General features: G+C 38.1%; 1 protein-coding gene and 1 non-coding gene across 6 annotated transcripts in view; both read right to left on the bottom strand.

Annotated features, from left to right (window-relative positions):
* Positions 1 to 10,546, bottom strand: part of LOC106871661 (mitogen-activated protein kinase kinase kinase kinase 4-like) — a 277,960-nt gene that overhangs the window by 255,881 nt on the left and 11,533 nt on the right. The gene's annotated exons all lie outside the window — the stretch shown is intronic.
* Positions 4,330 to 4,523, bottom strand: LOC128248784 (U2 spliceosomal RNA). Its single transcript, XR_008264951.1, has one exon. It is a non-coding gene; the product is annotated as a U2 spliceosomal RNA (small nuclear RNA).

Below are 10,546 nucleotides of genomic sequence, written 5' to 3' on the forward strand. Positions count from 1 at the left end.
TCAGACCGTCTCGGGGTTCGACTCAGACCGTCTCGGGGTTCGACTCAGACCGTCTCGGGGTTCGACTCAGACCGTCTCGGGGTTCGACTCAGACCTTCTAGAAAAGGTCCGAGTCAAAAAGTCTCATAAAAATTACGGCATCAGATTATATCTATACAGTAGTTGTAACTGTAGTTGCACCCATTCTTTTAAATTCTGTAACCAATTTACATATGTTTCTTCAACCCTCTGATAGGTGAAATCATCATTTTAAATCTTAACATCCTGTTGAAAATGTTATAAGACAAAAGTCCAGTCATATAAGAATCCCATTCAAAATGAATGTATTGGGTTGTCCGAAAGTTTGTGCCGATTTATAATAGCTTACCTTTCAACTTGAAACCACCTCAATTCTGGGAAGAAAGTATTTTCAAGTTAAAAGAAAGATGAAGACGCATTGTGCAACAAAATGGTTCATATTTGGTTGATTAAAAATGTAATGGCAAGTATTTATTGACCTTTTTCTTTCCTTTAAAAATCGACACAAACTTTCCGGACAACCCAATAAATAAGGTTAGTACAATAGAATACCTGATGAACGCTGGAGAATACATCAGCCGAAACGCTGTGGTAACAACAAACAAGATGAGGACACCCATCTGTCGATTGTAAATAATGGTACATTTCCCAGGAGAAATCCACAGTGATGAGGTGAGGGCTGGCACTCTGTCGGTTATGATGACAAGAGCTTCAGTTGATTCGATCAACACGACAGCCTGCTCATGAAATTAACATCCAAGTGGCTGAGTACTCCACAAACATGCATACTTTTAAGGTAGTTCTCAAGGAGATTCAGTGTGACACAGCTGACCCTTTGAAATACAGGTACTACTCATTTATGCCAGCTGAGTGGACTGGAGCAATGTGCAATAAAGTATCTTGCTCAAGGAAACAACACACTACCAGGTACCGAACTCATAGCCTTACAATTGCGAGCTGAAAGCCCTAACCACTAAGCCACAGATCTTCACAGTGGTGAGGACTAGCATTTAGTTTTGTGTTGCTCATATTTAGAGGGTAGGATACATCTTCTTCACATGTGAAGTGATAGTGTCCTTTTACTGCTGAAGGAGATGAGGTTAGTATGATCCCATGGGAGGATGTTCTTGAAGTGTCTGTTCCCAAACGCAATGTAGATTTAGCATTGAAGAGGAGGTTGAGGTGTGGAATTTTAAAGAGGAATGAAGGATTGTATCATTTACATAGGAGTGGGTATTGCTGGACGTGACAACAAATAAGTCATTGAGGATAGGAGAAAGTGTGTGAGTGACAAAACCAAACCCAGGCAACACAAAGTTGACATAAGGTGGGTAGAGAGAAAGCCCTTTGGTACATGCCTTGATAGAGAGATTTGACAGGAAACTACTGTTCAAAGAGACAAGAGATAGATGGAGCCTTCTTTAAAACAACACCGAAACCATTATACAATGTAGAGAATTCCAAAATAATCGTTACATACGCATACAGCATCCTACCATTCTCATTTGTTTCATCAAGGTGAAGTCCATGAGAATAGTTTGCAGCATGACACATTTCCGTTTTGGTCTTGCATTATCTTATTTAAACAAAACAGAGTTCTTAGATCTCACTGTAACATTTTCACCCCAAAGAATTCTTTGGTCTGCATTCACTTTCTCTCTCTCTCTTATATATGTGTGTGTGTGTGTGTGTGTGTGTGTGTGTGTGTGTGTGTGTGTGTGTGTGTGTGTGTGTGTGTGTGTGTGTGTGTATATATATATATGTGTGTGGATATGTGTGTGTATGTGTATATATATATATATATATATGTGTGTGTGTGGATATGTGTGTGTATGTATATATATATATATGTATGTATGGATATGTGTATGTATGTATATATGTGTGTGTGTGTGTTTATACACTACTATCATCTCATGACATTTTCCACCCACCACAAACATCTGTTTGGATGGGAATGAAACAGTTTTGTCAGAGCCATTTTGGCGCTACCTATTTGGCATCACTGATATGATACTGACTTATTTGACATCACTTACAGTAATGTAACTTTCTCTCTAACATTTAGTTATTTTTCTATCATCATCATCGTTTAACGTCCGCCTTCCATGCTAGCATGGGTTGGACGATGTGACTGAGGACTGGTGAACCAGATGGCTGCACCAGGCCCCAATCTGATCTGGCAGAGTTTCTACAGCTGGATGCCCTTCCTAACGCCAACCACTCCAAGAGTATAGTGGGTGCTTTTACGTGCCACCGGCACGAAGGCCAGTCAGGCGGTACTGGCAACGGCCACGTTCAAAATGGTGTTTTTTATGTGCCACCTGCACAGGAGCCAGTCCAGCGGCACTGGCAACAACCTCGCTCGAATGTTTTTTCACATGCCACCAGCACAAGTGCCAGTAAGGTGATGCTGGTAACGATCACGCTCAAATGGTGCTATTTACATGTCACTGGCACAGAAGCCAGACAGCTGCTCTGGCAATGATCACGTTAGGATGGTACTCTTAGCGCTCCACTGGTACAGGTGCCATCACGATTTCGATTTCACTTGCCCCAATAGGTCTTCGCAAGCCAAGTTTAGTGTCCAATGAAGGAGAGGTTGGCATGGGTGCCAGTTGTCGAATTTGGTTCGATTTCGATTTCACTTGCCTCAAAAAGTCTTCACAAACAGAGTTTAGTGTCCAATGAAGGAAAGGTACACATAAGTGGGCTGGCTACACCCCTGGCAGAAGCCTCGGAGGTCTCACTTGGCTTGCCGGGTCTTCTCACGCACTGCATATTTCCAAAGATCTCGGTCACAAGTCATTGCCTCGGTGAGGCCTAATGTTTGAAAGTCGTGCTTCACCACCTCATCCCAGGTTTTCTATGTATGTGTAATGTCTCTCTCACCTTCTTTTCCTACATCACTCTATCTGTATATGCATATTTCTGTACAGCAATGTGTGTATGTGTGTCTCCAGTGCCAAAATAGGTTGAATGTCCAGTCAGCACCCAAAATGATGCACCCAGCCATCATCTCATCATTCCATATTCAGAATATCCATAACAACACAGTTCACTCACCAGCACATATCAGCCAGTACATTTGAAGTCTATCCACTTTGTCTCATTTACACTCAACCTTAGAGGTCAATTAACATCAAACAACCAATACACAACACCCAGCTTATTCGAACCAGACCTTTCACACATATTTTCCATGTTTAAATACCTACTGCTACAGATGCCAAAGTGTGGCCATACTCAAGCAAGTCATCTGAACACAACATATGTACGTCCACTCACCAGAAAAACTTGATCCCTCCCTGAGGACCTACCTCAACTAAATCAAGACTAAGATGGATGTCATGTGCAGCTTAAAAATATCCAAGCAAGCTCAACCACGCAATGATACAATGCAACATCATACTCTGTATACATATTTCATACAATTTAACCTCTGTACATAGAGCCATTTTCTAAAAGTTTCCTCGATTTCTTCCACTTCTTTCTTACCCAAGGTACTATACCTTCGTTAGACCCAGTTCCAGAATTTATTATACCACTTAAATGTCAAAACCGATCTACAACTTCTAGACAATCACCTGGGCAGTCAATGGTCTTGATTTTAGAGCAGTTATTGTTGCTTATAACTCTTGTCCAAGAACACCACCGCATGACTAGAACACACGGTCTGAACTTATTACTCGTTAACCAGTACTCGAGTAACTTGACCTTAGAACTACTACTAAACATCATCGTTTTTACATCCACTTTTCCATGTTGCATGAGTGGGATGAAGTTTATTGAGGTTGGTTTTATACAGCCAGATGCCCTTCCTGTCAACAACCCTCACTTGTTCCCAAATGCCCAAAATCCAAATTCTCGCAGAATATTACAAAGGAATGTCACTGCTTGACTTATACTCTTTTACTTGTTTCAGTCATTTGACTACGGCCATGCTGGAGCACCACCTTTAGTCGAGCAAAACGACCCCAGGATTTATTCTTTGTAAGCCTAGTACTTATTCTATCAGTCTCTTTTGCCGAATTGCTAAGTTACGGGAACATAAACACACCAGCATTGGTTGTCAAGCGATTGGGGGGGGGGGACAAACACAGACACACATACATACATACACATATATATACATATATACGACGGGCTTCTTTCAGTTTCCGTCTACCAAATCCACTAACAAGGCTTTGGTCGGCCCGAGGTTATAGTAGAAGACACTTTCCCAAGGTGCCACGCAGTGGGACTGAACATGGAACCATGTGGTTGGTAAGCAAGCTTCTTACCACACAGCCACTCCTGCACCTATTACTAAAGTGATGGGCTGAATCATGGAAGTACTGCTATACCAGGCCAACCCGTGGCAAAGGCGGAGCAAGCCCCTAACTCTTCGCCTTGTTCTAAAAATCAGTTTAATATCGATGGTCCCAAATAGGGACCATATCACAAATTAAGCTGATAAGAACAGATACTACACTTTGATCTCACCCAAAAGGCCAAGAAGCGATAGTGACAATCATTTACAACTATCACGCAATGTCAAAGCAAGGAGACACACAAATACACACATATATAATGTGCTTCCTTCAGTTTTCATCTACCAAATCCACTCACAAACCTTTGGTTACCCAGGGGCTAGAGAAGAAAACATCTGTTCAAGATGCCACACAGTGGGACTGAACCTGGAACCATGTGGTTGAGAAGCAAACTTCTTACCACACAGCCATACCTGCATCTGCTGAATTGTACATATACCACATGTAATTTGCTAGAGCTAACAGCTATATGGTACCAATCAATGGATTTGATAATGTAATGACGAAAGATTTCCAAGTTTGAATAGAATGTTACTTTGCCACAAATTTACTTCCCCAACAAGCAGGTTCATATTTTCCATTAAGATAAATTGTACAATGTGACTTGTCTAAAAATATAAGAAAACATATTGGCAAAATATCAAGCAACAACCTTAGAAGCTGTTATAAATCTGGAATACAAGTAATTTCACTCCATTGGTGACTGTGGACCCACGATAGTAACCTCTAATGACTTTATGGTCAATGAATTCAAACATTACTACAATTGGTATGCTGGCAAGACACATTATTAGCTCAGTCAGTCTAGCTAAAAATAGCCTTCACTTGGATCTGCAAGCAACTTAGTATGAACTTAATATAATGTCAATCAAGGAATTACATAAGAAAAGGCTAAGTGGTTAATTATAAAAGGTAGGCTACACCATCTTTTTTTAGAAAAGACGCATGCTAGAATTAGATTCTAGAATCATTGTTTTAATGTCCACTTTTCCACGCTTACATGGATCTGTTGAGGCAAATTTTCTACAGCTAGATAACCTTCTTGTCGCTAATCCTCAATTGTTTCCAAGGGTAAAATTCTTAGCAGCATTTTGTCTGCCTTTACATTCTGAGTTCAAATTCTGCTGAGGTCAATGTTGCCTTTCATCCTTTCAGGGTTGATGAAATAAGTACCAGTTATGCACTGGGGAGCAACGTTATCAACTGGTTCCTTTATCCAAAATTTCAGGCCTTGTGCCTATAGCAGAAAGGATTATTATTATTATTACCATTATTTTGTCTGTCTTTACAACTATTCAGAGTTCAAATTCTGCTAAGCTCAACTTTGCCTTTCATCCTTTAAGGGTTGACACAATAAGCATTGGGGTTGATGCTATCAACTTACTCCCTTCCATGAAATTGCCGGCCTTGTACCAAAATTGGAAACCAGTATTTCCCATGACCAGACATGCTTCCATGAGAAATTGAAAATGGACAGCACTTGCAAGACGGTGATACTCACTCTCAGCTATCATGTGATGTTAAGGCAAGGAGAAAGTAAAACACACACACATACAATAGGCTTCTTTCAGTTTCTGTCTGCCAAATCCACTCACAAGGTATTGGTTGACCCAGGGCTATAGTTGAAGATACTTTCCCAAGTGGCCATGCAATGGGACTGAACTCAAAACCTTATTGTTGAGAAGCAGACTTCTTACCACACAGCCAGTAGAGACGAGAACATTATTCTCCTGCCTATATTCTTCTAACTGCTTTTTACTGTTTATTCTTCTATTTTATTCCTTATAATCTGTGAATTTTATTCCTTGTAAACTGTAAATTTTCCCCGTCTAAAATATTCATACCCTGTCTCTGATGACAGAATACCCAGTACACAGATATGCTAACCAACCACTTGGGTTACCCCAGAAACAGTTGTAAGACTTCAAATTCACCTTACCCTAATTAGATTATTCTAAATGACTTGAGATACTCATTCTGCCTTGGTTTTGATTTTTCCTCTAATATAATATAGACATGCTATAACAGAATCCTAACACAGATCCCTAGATCCAGCCTAGGCTGTGATCTTGGAACCTAATGGTCGACCAACTATAGCACTTACCCAGCGTACCTATTCATTTAGATCACAAGTGAACTAAACCACTCATATTCTATATATATATATATATATCTACAGTTATAAAATCTCAAGAAGAGATAGAGTAGTAATGTATACTGAACAGTAGAGCAAGTTGTCACATCAAAGTGGCAGGTGAATGTTACTACTAGTTTAACCCCAGGCAGATTCTCCGCATTGAAAACTAGCTGGCAGAGAATCTGCCTGGGGTTAAACTAGTAGTAACATTCACCTGCCACTTTGATGTGGAAACTTGCTCTACCGTTTATTTTTATATATATATATATATATATATATATATATATTACAACAGACATCCACACAGTTTCTGTCGACCAAATTCACTCACAAGGTATTGTGAAAGCTATAGTAAATGACACTTGCCCAAGGCACCACGCAGTAGGACTGAACCCAAAACCACATCGTTGCAAAACGCAAGCTTCTTAACCACACAGCCACACCTGTACCAATATCTACAACTATATTATCCAATATGTCCATTCTGTAAAGAGAGGTATGATTCAGCTCCTAATTCTATGCAGTCTAGTGACCACAAAGAGAATCCTGCAATGGATAGTGATAGAAATGTATAGTGAACTGAGGTGGAGATTGATCATGGATCTGCAATGAGATAGAACTAATTAATGGAACTTTACAAAATGAGGAGCATCTTAGTAGTTTAGAATAAACAATGGGTATAGGCGCAGGAGTGACTGTGTGGTAAGTAGCTTGCTTACAAACCACATGGTTCCAGGTTCAGTCTCACTCCGTGGCACCCTGAGCAAGTGTCTTCTGCTATAGCCTCGGGTCGACCAAAGCCTTGTGAGTGGATTTGGTAGATGGAAACTGAAAGAAGCCTGTCATATATATATGTGTGTGTGTTGTGTCTGTCTGTGTTTTGATTCCCAGCATTGCTTGACAACGGATGCTTGTGTGTTTATGTCCCCCGTAACTTAGCAGTTCAGTAAAAGGCACTAACAGAATAAGTACTATGCTTACAAAAAACAAGTCCTGAAGTCAATTTGTTCGACTAAAGGCAGTGCTCCAGCATGGCCGCAGTCAAATGACTGAAACGAATAAAAGAGTAACGGTATTCTGGCAGAATTTGAACTCAGAATGTAGTGGCAGATAAAATACTGCTAAGCATTTCATGCAGTGTGCTAAAGATTCTGCTAGTTCACCACCTTATGTATTCTATAGATAATGTTATCAAGAGAGGTGCAGGTGTGACTGTGTGGTTAAGAAGTTGCTTCTCAACCAAATGATCTTGGGTTCAGTCCTACTGCATGGTAGCTTGGGCAAGTGTTTTCTGCAATAACCCCAGGGCCAACCAAAACTTTTTGAGCAAATTTGGTAGACAGAAAATGAAAGAAGCCTATCATTCATATATCCACATGTGTGTGTGTGTACCTTTGTCTAAACATTACGAGACGGTTGTAAACGAATATCATCGTCATTCAAGTAATGCTTGTTTCCAGTCTTCCATAAGAAGCATGTCTGACCATAGGGAAATATTACCTTGCTTAGAAACAGGTAAGGGTTGACAACAGGAAGGGCATCCAGCCATAGAAAATCTGCCTCGACAAATTTTGTCTGACTCATGCAAACGTAGAAATGTGAACGTATGATAATGATGATGATGGCGACACTGATGATATCCAATACCTTCACATTTTGAAGATTCTGTGCTGTACATAATTACATGCTCTATACATATGCCCTCTGTCTTTGAATAGCCATAGCAACAATCCTATTGTTTGAGCAGTACCTTATCAGTAGTGCAACCAATATTATTTCTAGTATTTGCTATTATGCCAGCGTTGAACATAGACGTTAGATGATGATGATGAGCTTTATGGAGAAAACATCACCCCTGTACACTCTAAAGATCATATAGAGTATACCTGAAAAAACTTTATCCCCAAATTAGCTGACAGTTCAGAGGAAACTGAGGTTGACTTTCTACTCTATAATTTTAATCTAGAAATTTAGTTATGATTATAATTCAACTGTTATTCTACACGAAATAAAACATACTGCGTAAGATGAAGTAAAAAAAAAACAAACTGAAGTAGCCTTCTAGTTAAAAAATCTTGTAAAACTTGGAATTAGTAAAAGTAGGTGAAAAGAGATGAAAAATCACACCAGAAAAATATGTAGAAAAGATTATGGTCGTCATTTGTGTCGTGAGCAACTTCGACTGAATATATTTAAATTATATGACGACTGTAGAAAATTAAGGAATTGTCATTTTACTGAAGGATGCAGGCTATTTCCTGCAATTATTAGATGCGAAACAGACGTTCGTAATATTTATGCCAAAAAATTAGAAAACCGTTAGCATAGTAGTAAATAGATGTAGAAGAAAGGAAACCAGTGATGACAATATGAAGTCGAATGAAAGAAGAAAGAATCAGGTTGAGGGAATTGTGAAGAAAAAAAAATGAGAAGTGTAGAGGGAAGCAGTTACAGGAGACAGGAAGTCAGCTAATAAAACGGTTGAGGTTTCGTTAGTTTCATTATAACAGTAAATTAATTTTAAAAAAATTAATTTTAACAAGCTCCTAATGATAAATAATATCCTGAAACTGTTGGCAGGAATAATTCCATGTTCTTATTTTGAGATTCTTACCATTCTCATCCAACAGGAAGTAGCTGATGTACCACTTCCTGTCTGTGGAATGACTTTCTTAACATACCTTAATTCTTCACAAAATTTTTTTTAACATTTTAGCAATAAACTTCCATAATTAAATAACTAATTAAAATCTAAAGACTACTTAAACTAAACACAACAGCTGATTAACCAGTTTTAAAATAAATACGTAAGAATAATCAAGTACTGGTGTTAAGAAAAGCCAAGTTTACCAAAATAAATATTTGATGAAGGTATTATTGCTGCTGCTAATATAATTCTACAGGAAACACAGCATCTACAGATTATTAAGAATTCCTCACGAAATACACAATTATACCCCTACTATGTGTGTGTATGTGTGTGTAGTGCGTGCTATATAGGTGCAGAACCAAAGTGATATATATATATACATATGTACATCACACCTAACACTACACACATATATATAATTGGTTATATATATATATATATATATATATATTTGGTGATAATTAAATCAGATGGTTATTTATTATTAAATATGTCTAGATTTTAAAGGCGTATACGGGGAAATATTAACATTATATATATATATATATATATTATATAGATGTGTGTGTGTGTAAAATTATAGACAAAAATAGTATGAGAAAAATTTCCAGACACATACATAAACATTTATAAGCTATATATCTATATACAAAAAAAATACGGTTTGAGAGAGGAAGAACTCAGAGAGAGAATATATCAGATGGGCTCAGTGCCTCACGCCATATTAGAGAGGGAGAGAGGGTGGTGCTGAATTATTTACTATATATATACATATATATATATACACACGTATATGTGTAGACACAGATCGGCAGAAACATTTGGGGATACATGAGTCGGTTGCTATAATCATGTCACCGTCAAACGAATGAGAATGATAAAAAAAAAAATGAGAAGACAGACAAGATCAGAACAAGAGATGGGGGCTAAATACATTACAAATATATAATCGTCTAGAATACACAAGCTAATATCTATCTATCTATCTATCTATATACGTGTGTGCGTGTGTATAAACGAGCATTTGTCAACACGGGCACTTGCAAAATGTTAATTACAACCCGTTCCTTTAAAATATAGCAATAACCGTTTAAAATATAGTCGAAATTTATAGAGAAAAGGAGGTGGGGAAGAAATGAAAATGAAAAAAAATATCTATGAAAAAATTATACACTATTTCGAAATATTATTTATAACCTAAACCAATAACAAAACTATCCCACGAAGGTGCAACAATGGCGTGCCGGAATGACTGCAGTCTTTCCAAGATATTTACACATACATATACACACACATGCATATATACACATACCTACATATATATATATATATATATATATATATATATACTACGCGCGCACACACATATATATATATATATATATATACACACACACATCCACAAACATACATATATATATATATATA

This window comes from Octopus bimaculoides, chromosome 9 (genome assembly GCF_001194135.2).
Source record: "Octopus bimaculoides isolate UCB-OBI-ISO-001 chromosome 9, ASM119413v2, whole genome shotgun sequence".
Classification (NCBI taxonomy): Eukaryota; Metazoa; Mollusca; class Cephalopoda; order Octopoda; family Octopodidae; genus Octopus; species Octopus bimaculoides.